Source organism: Triticum aestivum, chromosome 6D, assembly GCF_018294505.1.
Source record: "Triticum aestivum cultivar Chinese Spring chromosome 6D, IWGSC CS RefSeq v2.1, whole genome shotgun sequence".
NCBI classification, from domain to species: Eukaryota; Viridiplantae; Streptophyta; class Magnoliopsida; order Poales; family Poaceae; genus Triticum; species Triticum aestivum.
In genome coordinates, this window is record NC_057811.1 from 3,659,032 (window position 1) to 3,668,826 (window position 9,795).

The 9,795-nt window shown below is 43.9% G+C and overlaps 1 long non-coding RNA gene across 1 annotated transcript; it reads left to right on the forward strand.

Annotated features, from left to right (window-relative positions):
- The first annotated feature begins 2,358 nt into the window (after positions 1 to 2,358).
- LOC123142926 (uncharacterized) lies at positions 2,359 to 8,842 on the forward strand. Its single transcript, XR_006470633.1, has 5 exons — positions 2,359 to 2,481; positions 3,462 to 4,826; positions 6,261 to 6,373; positions 6,458 to 6,557; positions 6,627 to 8,842. It is a non-coding gene; the product is annotated as an uncharacterized lncRNA (long non-coding RNA).
- The last annotated feature ends 953 nt before the right edge of the window (positions 8,843 to 9,795 follow it).

Sequence of the window (9,795 nt, forward strand, 5' to 3'; positions counted from 1 at the left end):
TATTAGGCCCGAATATTCGGCACACTTTCATCAGTGGGATAGGAGTAGTAACATGTGTTACCTAGATGGTGGCTTCAGGCTCACTGTGCTACTTTGTATAATCTCTGTGAATAATTAATAAGATGGCCGCATGCATCGTCCAGATGTAGAGGCCGGGGGTTTATCCTCCTTTTCTAAAAAAAATGTATAGGTATCAGCATATTTAGATCGTATTATAAATTAACGATCCATCATGTCCACATACGAGAACAAGTTCAACGTCGACAAACTGCGATCGAAGAAAATAATAATGCAACACCTAAGTGGGTAAGTAATCGTACTAATAATCCTGAAATAAATCTATCAACACCTGCCATCTATGCCTAAGTAATCAGAAGGATCTTGAAAGAAATCGATCTATCAATCTATCTAGTTGAGGGGGCGGCGAAGGGATTATCAGAGGCCGGTGGCGGCGAGGTCCTGATCATGCCGGTCCACCACCTCCACCTCCACCGGCGATCCTGTTGTTCCCAAAACAACAAGTATCTGCTGCTGCTCCCGTGGCGCTGCTCGTCCTCGTCCAGCCCTTTGTTCATGATCTTGATGTAGTTGTTGAAGTGGCACTTGTTGCCCTCCATGCACTCCTGCAGCGCCGCCGTCGACTTGATGCAGCGTTGCACGTCGGCGGCGTTCTTCCTCCCCTCGCAATTCGTGCGGGCCCAGTGGAACTCGGTGCCGCAGCCGCCTTTCTCCATGTCCATCTTCACCACCACCCGCTGCGTGTGCCGGTACGACAACTGGTTGCTCATGTAGTTGCCCATGATCTCGGTTGGCTCGGCTGGCTATGGAGTACCTAGCTATGTTCCTTACCTTGGATCGATGATGTGTAGCTCCTGGCCGGGGACGAGGACATAATATAGTAGCACACATCCATGACGTGTGAAATACGGAGGAGAGTTGGAAATAGTCTTGGACAAGTTTGATCGATGATGTTGTTGTACTTACGTACGTGAAGTTTAATCAGAGACTTGCTTCGTTTGGTCGTTTTTTTTAAGGTTCGTTTGGCCGGGTTTGATTAGAGACTTCATTGTATACGTCCACATACGTGTTAGGTACACATTAAATTAGCTTCTTTTAGTAAACCTCCCGATTAAGGTGGTGTTTGGTTCTCTAGTCCTGGGATTTTTTCTAGTCCCTAGGGCTTTTTGAAAAAGACTCTCAAAGAGGGGTTTCTAAGGACTTTTAGCAAAAAGTCTTAAAAAAGTCACCCCTGTTTGGTTTGCTAGGGACTTTTAGGGACATTTTTTAGTCCCAACACAAAATAGTCCCTAAAACCAAACACCCCTAAATTAGCTGGCTAGCCGGTAGGTTGGGTGAATCGGGAGAGCTATGTCTGGCCTATTGCAGTAGGCACTAGGATGGGCTGGCCCAATAACGCTAGTTAGGTAGTCTTTTTTTACGGAATAATGCTGGTTAGGTAGTATCTTCAATGTAGAGTAGGCACCTGTTTGGAACGTTCGGGTTTTATCTTTTTTCTATTTTCTAAATTTATTTTTCATTAAAATTTTCCCTTTTTTTTATAATTTTCAAATATTTTCAATTAAGAGTTAACTTTTTTAATACATGTTTAACATATTTTTTTTATAAATGGTGAATTCCTTTTAGGCACACATTGAACATTTTTTAAACACATAGTCAAAATTTGTCAAATGCACATTGAACATTTTTATATATAGATAGATCAATTTTCAGATACACATTGTACATTTTCGAAATACATGCTGAGCACTTTTCAAACTCACGTTGAACATTTTTCATGAATATCAGGAATGTTCTTTTTGTAGAACATAGGTACATATATAATGTGTTTACGAACATTTTTTAAACGATCCAAAGATCTTTTTGTATATGTTATGAACAGTTTTTATAAACAGCACAAACATTTTTCTTCAGTCTGTGAATACTTTTACGAAATGTCATGATCGTTTTTTTTACGTGTGAACATTTTTTTTATGTGATGAATAAATTTGCAAAAAATAAGAACATTTCTAACGAATTACTCAAGACTAATTTATTTTCCTGAACATTAAAACATCATGAACAATTTTTTAATACCCGAACCTTTCACTCAATTCTTTTGAACATTTTGCAAAATGTTGAATGTTTTTTAAATATGTGTGAGCAGCATTTTACGTTACAAAAATATTTTTTAATGTGTGGTGAAGATTTTTTCAATTATTTTTTTAGTTTAGTTAAATGATTTTATTAATTAATATATAAAGGGAGAGGACAAATCAGTCTGAGGGATTAAGCGACGTCGAACCGAGCGCACACAGCCTAATTAAAGCCGCTAAGCACGCTGGACGGCCCACCAGTCGCGGCCCGGCTCGCTAGGTTGGTCCACGGTTGGAAGAAAATCCCTACTCACGCCCCGCCGCCGCCGCCGCCGGAGGGATCTTCGGCGACCGCCGCCGCCACCCGAGGGATCTTCGCCGACGCAAGGTACTTCCGTCCCCTGCTTTTCCCTTTGAAAATCCTCCGCCAGCGCGCGCCGACGCAGCATATTTGGCACAAGAAATGGCAAGTAAACTGTAGATGTTTTGTCCACAACTGGCCTCTGAACCTGTATTAGGCACAGGAAATGTTCAGTTCAGTCTACTTATGTGTATGCCGTTTTCTTATAAATCATCACGAGAAGTAGTGTTCCTAACCTCTTATCTTCGACTCAGTAGTATGTTGTTTAACTTGTCATTACACCACCCCATTCTTTTCTGGACACAAAGAGATGACTGACAAGTGCCACATATCAATATAGCCTCTTGACTGTTTTTAGGCTATGTTTGTAAGGCTTAACTGAGCGAGTATATATGTTTGTAAGGTTTTCATGTGGTGCTATTCCTTGGCTTAATCTTCTGCTCTAATTGTTATTTCATCAGCTCACTTATGTAATGGTCTACTTATATAAATGACACTTTTGTGCGACTATGACATATGTTAAGGTTACTATGTGTCGCTGCTGATTTGTTTATATTGATGCACAAGAGAATAGGTATAGCTCATTATTTCACTAAATCTGCAAGATATGATGATTGATTGTACATCAGTTATGACAAATTAAAACAATGCTACTCATGAGGTGCACCACGGGAAAAGACTCTTTTACTAAATAGCTCAACTATATTTGAACATTGCCCTTCTGCAGTCTGCTTATACCCTCTTATTTAAGTGATGTGTGAACTTGACTCACCAGACCCCTAATTTTGAACACTTGCATTAACTCTTCCCTATATATATCCTCAAGTTAGTGTTAATGGCCATCAGATATTTCGAAGCATCATGCTTATATATATCATTACTTGAAAGTAGTTCCTGAGAGCGATCTACTATGGAGTATTGTCAGTAACATTGTTCCGTTTGTACGTTCGCAGCAACTTGCTATCCCATGATTTGGTAATTTCTGATAGCCTTTTTTTTTACGTCAGTTCACTTCCAATGATAAGGCAGAGGATATCTTCTTGACAAACAACATAGAGCCTACAGTTGAGAGTCGGGAGGGCCCTGAAAGGAAACCTCGAGATGGTGCGGTTCAACATGAGATGGCTTGATGGTACGGTGTGACTATGTGAAGCTTCTGATGCTTCAAGAAAATGTAAATTCACTATTATAGTACTATGTAGGAGGTATGAACCATGCAACATTCTATTCTTACTTGCTTTTGATGGACCCTTGATGTTGTGATGTCAGTTATAAGCATGGGTAGACTAGTGGCGCTGGTGATGTGGCATGCCTGGTGGTGCATATTCCACTTTCAGTTAAGGGAGTCATGTCACAAATTGACTATCAACTAACAAAGCATTGTGCACAACTGCATTTGAATTAAGGTTGTCTTGTTTGTTATCTTTTCTGTGTACTTCTGGTCTAACGAAGTTGAGTAACAAGATGCCATAGTATCACGACTAAAATTTTACTGATCTTTGGTAATGGCTGTAGTTCTACATTCTAAAAAAAGGCCCTGGTTGGTTGAAATCTGAAGGGACTAGACAATCAGAACGATCATATAAGGGTCTTGTAATTGGTGCCATTGACTATCAAGGAAGCCTATAAGGTTATTTACATATTTTCCAGCAACTATTTGACTCATGATTTTTGTTCGTATCCGTTGCATTTTTTACAGACACCTGCATTTGCAAGGCAAGGAGTTTGCCCAGTGCATATGAAGCTTGATATAGATGTGCCATTTGGATTCTATTTTGTCCGTGTGGCTGGTAGGTAAAATGGTTCGAATGGGAAATGGATGTGATTTGATCTGATCCAATTTTTGACGACTTTGATTTCCTTGAGCTTGTTTGCGGATGTTTTTATAGTAATTCTTGGAATTTAGCATAATGTGTTCCTGGAAATTGTTGCATGAATTATCTGAATAATACTAATGCACTTCTAATTTGCCATTTGTTTCCTTAGTGCTTGTTACTGTGCAATCCTAGTTTTTGCCTGCTGGTTAACCTGAAACATGAAGCAATGCTGCTTGCATGTGTAAAGTTTTTGAGAAACCAGTGTTGCTGCATGTGTATAGTTTCTGAGAATGGTAAAATCAGTTACACTGTTTGATTTCTGAAACTCTCTACAACTTGATATAGTGCTATTATTTGCAGAGCACCATGGTTTGGCAATTTATGTAATATAGTTGTAAAGCAACATAGCTCTGAAAACAATTACTAACTGAAATGATACATAATTTTCTAACCAATGCAGGATCATGTCTTGTACCAGCTTGTTTATTCAACGTTGTGTTTGATTTCTTGAGTCGAGGCTTCTCTTTCTGCTCCATGCTCCCCCATAGACTTGAGGTACGCATTTCTGATTGCATGCATCTGCGCTGCTATATCTCTCGTCAGTGCTCGGTTTCGAGGTCCTGCCTTGGAGCAGGATAAGCCAAGCTTGAAAACTAAAACCAAGCACTCCTGGATTCTAATATTTATAATGTTATCATGTTGTTTGCTGTGCAACCATATCGTTGGGTCAGCTATCTCCAAGGTTCTACTTGGAAGAGCATCCTCGACAAAACTATGCAGACCCAATGAATCTCTGAACGTGCCTTCCATTGGGCTCCTTCCAGTAAACATCTCGAGCAGCAATATGCCAAGACTATAAATATCACCAGCCATTGAGACTGCAGAGCCTTCGCCATACTCTGCAATTATGCAAAGTCTTGTGGTTAGCATGCCATATTCCAGTGAAAAGTAAACTTGAAGTCTAGTAGAGTGTCAGTAAAATATAAGTTTACTAGAGTTTCAGTCACCTGGAGCAACATAGCCTATGGAACCTCTAATTCCAGTTGAGCTATACGAAGTTTGCGTCCCCTCACTTATATTTTCTTGAAGGATCTTGGACATGCCAAAGTCTCCAACTCGCGCGCTCATGTCTTCAGCAAGAAGAATGTTGCTTGGCTTAAGATCACAGTGGATTACACATGCCTGACAGTAGTTGTGCAAATATTCTACTGCGTCCACAATATCAACAGCAATATCAAGCCTCTGGGCAAGGCTGAGTGTGTTGTCTGTAGTGGGCTCTTGAGATTTTGGATGGAGCCAAGCATCCAAGTTACCACTGGGCATGAACTCAAAGACCAGTGCCTTGAATTCTTGACCTTGGTGGTTGACGCTCGAACAAGAAGTAATGATCTTAATGAGACAACGATGTCGTATTCTTCTCATGGCCTCACATTCAACCTCAAAACTCTTGGAATACCTAGATTGACCAAGATTAAACACCTTGACAGCAAATGTTCTATCTTCAGTGTCCAAAACACACTTATAAACTGCACCGTAACTTCCTCTTCCAAGCAAGTTCACTTCTGAAAACTCGTTAGTTCCTCTGAATAATGCATCATAGGAGATTCTCTTGTAATGCTTATCAGCAATGGAATTTTGTGTTAATGTCTTCTGGTTTGGTTTGAGCTTCTTGCAAAGTATCCAAACAACAAGAATAACTGAAAGTGAGAACAAGATTGCTCCAGCTGCCGTTAGAGAAATTATAAGAGGCTTTGACATCTTTTTATTCTTCTTGCTTAAGTGGCTTGTGGGGCATGGACCCAAGTGAAGTTGAGGTGCACCACCACACAAATTGACATTCCCAGCAACCGCTAACTGAGTGACGTTTCTGAAAATACCTTCCTTTGGCACATCACCTTGCAAATTGTTGAACGATAAATTCAATTTGGTCAATAATGTCAAATTCTGTAGAACTGCAGGGATTGATCCTGACAATTTGTTGTGTGCTAGGTACAGTTCCTGCAGGTTTCCAATACTGCCAAGGGCTACGGGAATATTACCGGAGAACTTATTCATGGTCATGTTCAGCTTACTGAGCCCCTTTATATTCTTCAGTGATTGAGGTATGCTTCCCTCAAAGGAATTGTTGTCTAATAATAGCCATACCAACACTATGCAATTCTAAAGACTCTCTGGTATCTTGCCAGACAACTGGTTTCCTGATAGAATCAACGCGTTAAGGTTTTTCAAGCTACCAACTTCACTGGGAAGGGGTCCAGAAAAGGAGTTATATGACAAGTCCAAGAAGTAAGAAAGGCTGGGTAATTTGAAAATCTCTTTGGGTATTGAACCATTAAGATGGTGATTCATTGACAGATCAAGGCACGCTGGACCTTCCGGCGTTGGTGCAGTCGGTGGTGCGTGAGGAGGAGATGGTCGCGCTACTGCAGGCATCCGCGGAGCTACGGCATAGCACGCCGCTGGTCTCCAGCAACCGGCGCACCGCACACATCCGTGCCTCCCATGGCCAGATGCCCGGACGGCCCGCCGGCACATAGCTACACAAGAGTGAGCTTCACTTCTCTGAATTTTGAGTTTAGTGTCGTGATTTGGATGGACGCCCGGACTGCCTGTAGGCACATAGCTACACAACAGCGAGATTCAGTCATCTGAATTTTGTGTTCAGTTTCGTGATTTGAATGGACGCCCGGACGGCCCGCCGGCACATAGCTTCACAACAGCGAGGCTGGCTTCAGTTCTCTGAATTGCACATAGCTACACAACAGCTAGTCCAGCTTCAGCTCTCTGAATCTTCAGTTCCGTGTCGTGATTTGGTTCTACACTTCGACGGATAACAAGCCAGCGTCCGACAGTGATCCACTGTTCACCGAAACTTCGTCGGTCAGTTCTACACCTGAGGTATGTCGAAAAAGAGGCTTGAAATTATGGTCTTTGGTTCTCTGACAACCTGCAGTTCATTGCTTCAAATTTGTCTGCAACCTCTCTTCCTCCCCAACTTGCTTTGACTTCTTGACTGCATCTCAGTTTGAGCTGGTCTATTTTATTTTACTGCTTGGCCCCTAATAATCTCTCTTTGCATGTATTTATTGGCACTAATTAACCTTGATGAGATAGCAATGTTTCTTACTGGAGAGATCCATGCATCTACAATGTATTTTTACAACCAGCAGTTCCTAGGACTAGCACAAAACATGCTCAATGGCCCTGAAGCAAAATCCGATTACTAACTGAAGTGCACTAGCGCAGGCAACTAGATTTTGGATGAGAACACATTTCAATTCTTTATACCAGTCTGCAGCCCATGAATAGAGCACAATTACACTTCTTAAAAATTAGCCCCGGTCATGGTCGCTGCCCCAAGCAAGCGCGCGGCTGCGGCAGTGGAACCATGGCTCGAGCTCGGCGCTTGGGCTAGCGTGTGGTCCGCCACGTTCGGTGTGGTCTTTGGTGACACGCATGATGTGAATTGACGCCATGGTATCTGCTGAAGCAAATCTAGATGCTTCAGTTCCTGGAGGTGCTGGACACCCGTCATGCAATGGTACAGTCAGTCAATTGACAGAAAAGCTATTGCCTTTCCAGTGTTGAAGTATTTTCCTTTTTGGCTAGAATTATTCCAATACCATCGATGATGTTGCAAGATCTGAAAAACAGTTTTGACATTGTTAATGGCGTCCCTCTGCAGAGAGAAAATGAAGAACATGGACATATTCTCGAGTCAAAGTTTCCAGCGATGAGAAAGGGCTAGCCGACATCTCTCAGCTGCTGAAATTGTGCAATCTTGGTGTAGTTATTCATGGTAGACATTCCAAATTAAATGATATATTTCGCTAGATTGAGAAATTGCATACGGAAATGCGCAATCAAACAGCCGTCAGGTACTGATGGGAGGACTACTGAAGCAGCGGAAACACACAAGTTTGTTATCCACAGTTTCTTCAGAAGCTAAGCATCGGTAGCATTACAAGTGGGCTTCCTCATTTAATCCAAAAGACCCATCAAGTTGCAAGCTAACAACAGTGAACATGACATTTCTGAAAGCAGATGACCCGAGCATCCTCTACTACTTTCGTTAGGTGCTTTTTATATCTTGCTTTGAGTTGACACATTTTCTTCTTTCGTAGATGCAAAGCATTCAGGATGTGATCAATCCATACACTGGAGAATGGCAACGAGACCTTCGGTCACTGGATGTGATCAATCCATACACCATATTTACGTCATGTTTCTTCCCCGCCATTTAAGTGTGTGCCATTCTATCTTTGTTCATGTTGCTGACAGTACATTTTCAATATTCTCAGGATTTGGTTATGATGATGTTTCATACTGCTGCTCTGGAGTCTACACCTCTTTGGACTGTTGGGGACACTTATAGCCAATGAGACTACTTTTTCGGTTGTTGGCTGGAGCTATCACTATGACTGAAAATTTATTTTCACTCAAGTAAATTTATATGCTCACCGAAAACCAATGCCATGTCAGCACTTATCAGCAGTTTGCAATTTGTATTAGAATGTGCCTAAGCCAATGGTCAGACAATGTTGTTTTAGATATGAAATGCAGAAAATGTGGTCGTGATTTATGTAGATTGGAAGTCCTTTGCCGAAAAAGGATTTCCCCCCGCTTTTTATTCCAAAGCAACCAACACCGAGTACAGAGATCGCTGTGGCGAGCAGCACAACACACCAAAAAAAAAGGAAGAAGAAACAAATGCCAACTACGGCAGCTCGGCAAAGCGCGGATGACCCGCCACCGCGGCGCCCACCGGATAAAAACCACCACAGACCGAGGTTCCGAACCGCCGCGTACCAAGCAACACATCCAAGAAGGAATGCGACGCCGACGACGCTGCTACCCGGACGAGTCCTAGGGTTTCCCCCGGCACGCGGAGGGAGGTGGGGGGTGAATACCACTGACACCCTCCAGGAAGGAATGGTGGCACCCGCGGGTGTCACCGCATCGGGGCCGAAGCCGGTAGGTATTTCTCCTGCATTCCCAGACCCAACCGCCCAACCGGATGAAACCGACCCGCCAAACCGTCGCCCACCCCCATGCGCCAACGCAGAAGCGCCGCCACCAACGCCGCCTCACTACGAACACCACCACGAGGCCAAGAGGACAGGAGAGAAGCGCACCACGACGGGAGCAGCAACACCGACGCCGAGCGGGAGGGAACCACCTCCACCGCCGTCGTGCGGGAGGCCCATGCCTCCGGCACCGTCGCGATAGCCGTCCGGACATGGCCGCAGGGCATGCCGGGCCACCCCTGGCCCAGCCAGGCCCGCCTCGGGCCCGTTAAGCCCCGCCGACCACGATGCAGCAGGTCGGCGTCGGCGCCGCCAGCACCCAGCCACTCGTTGCGTCTCCCCCGCCTCCCAGAAGCCACGCCGGAGACGATCCCCGCCGCCGGCCCGCCCAAGCCCAGATGGGGCCCGAAGGGCCCAGATCTGGGTCGAGCGGACGACACCAGATCGCGCTGCCGCGCCGCCAACGGCGGCGGCGGCGCCCAGCTGACCGCCTGCGT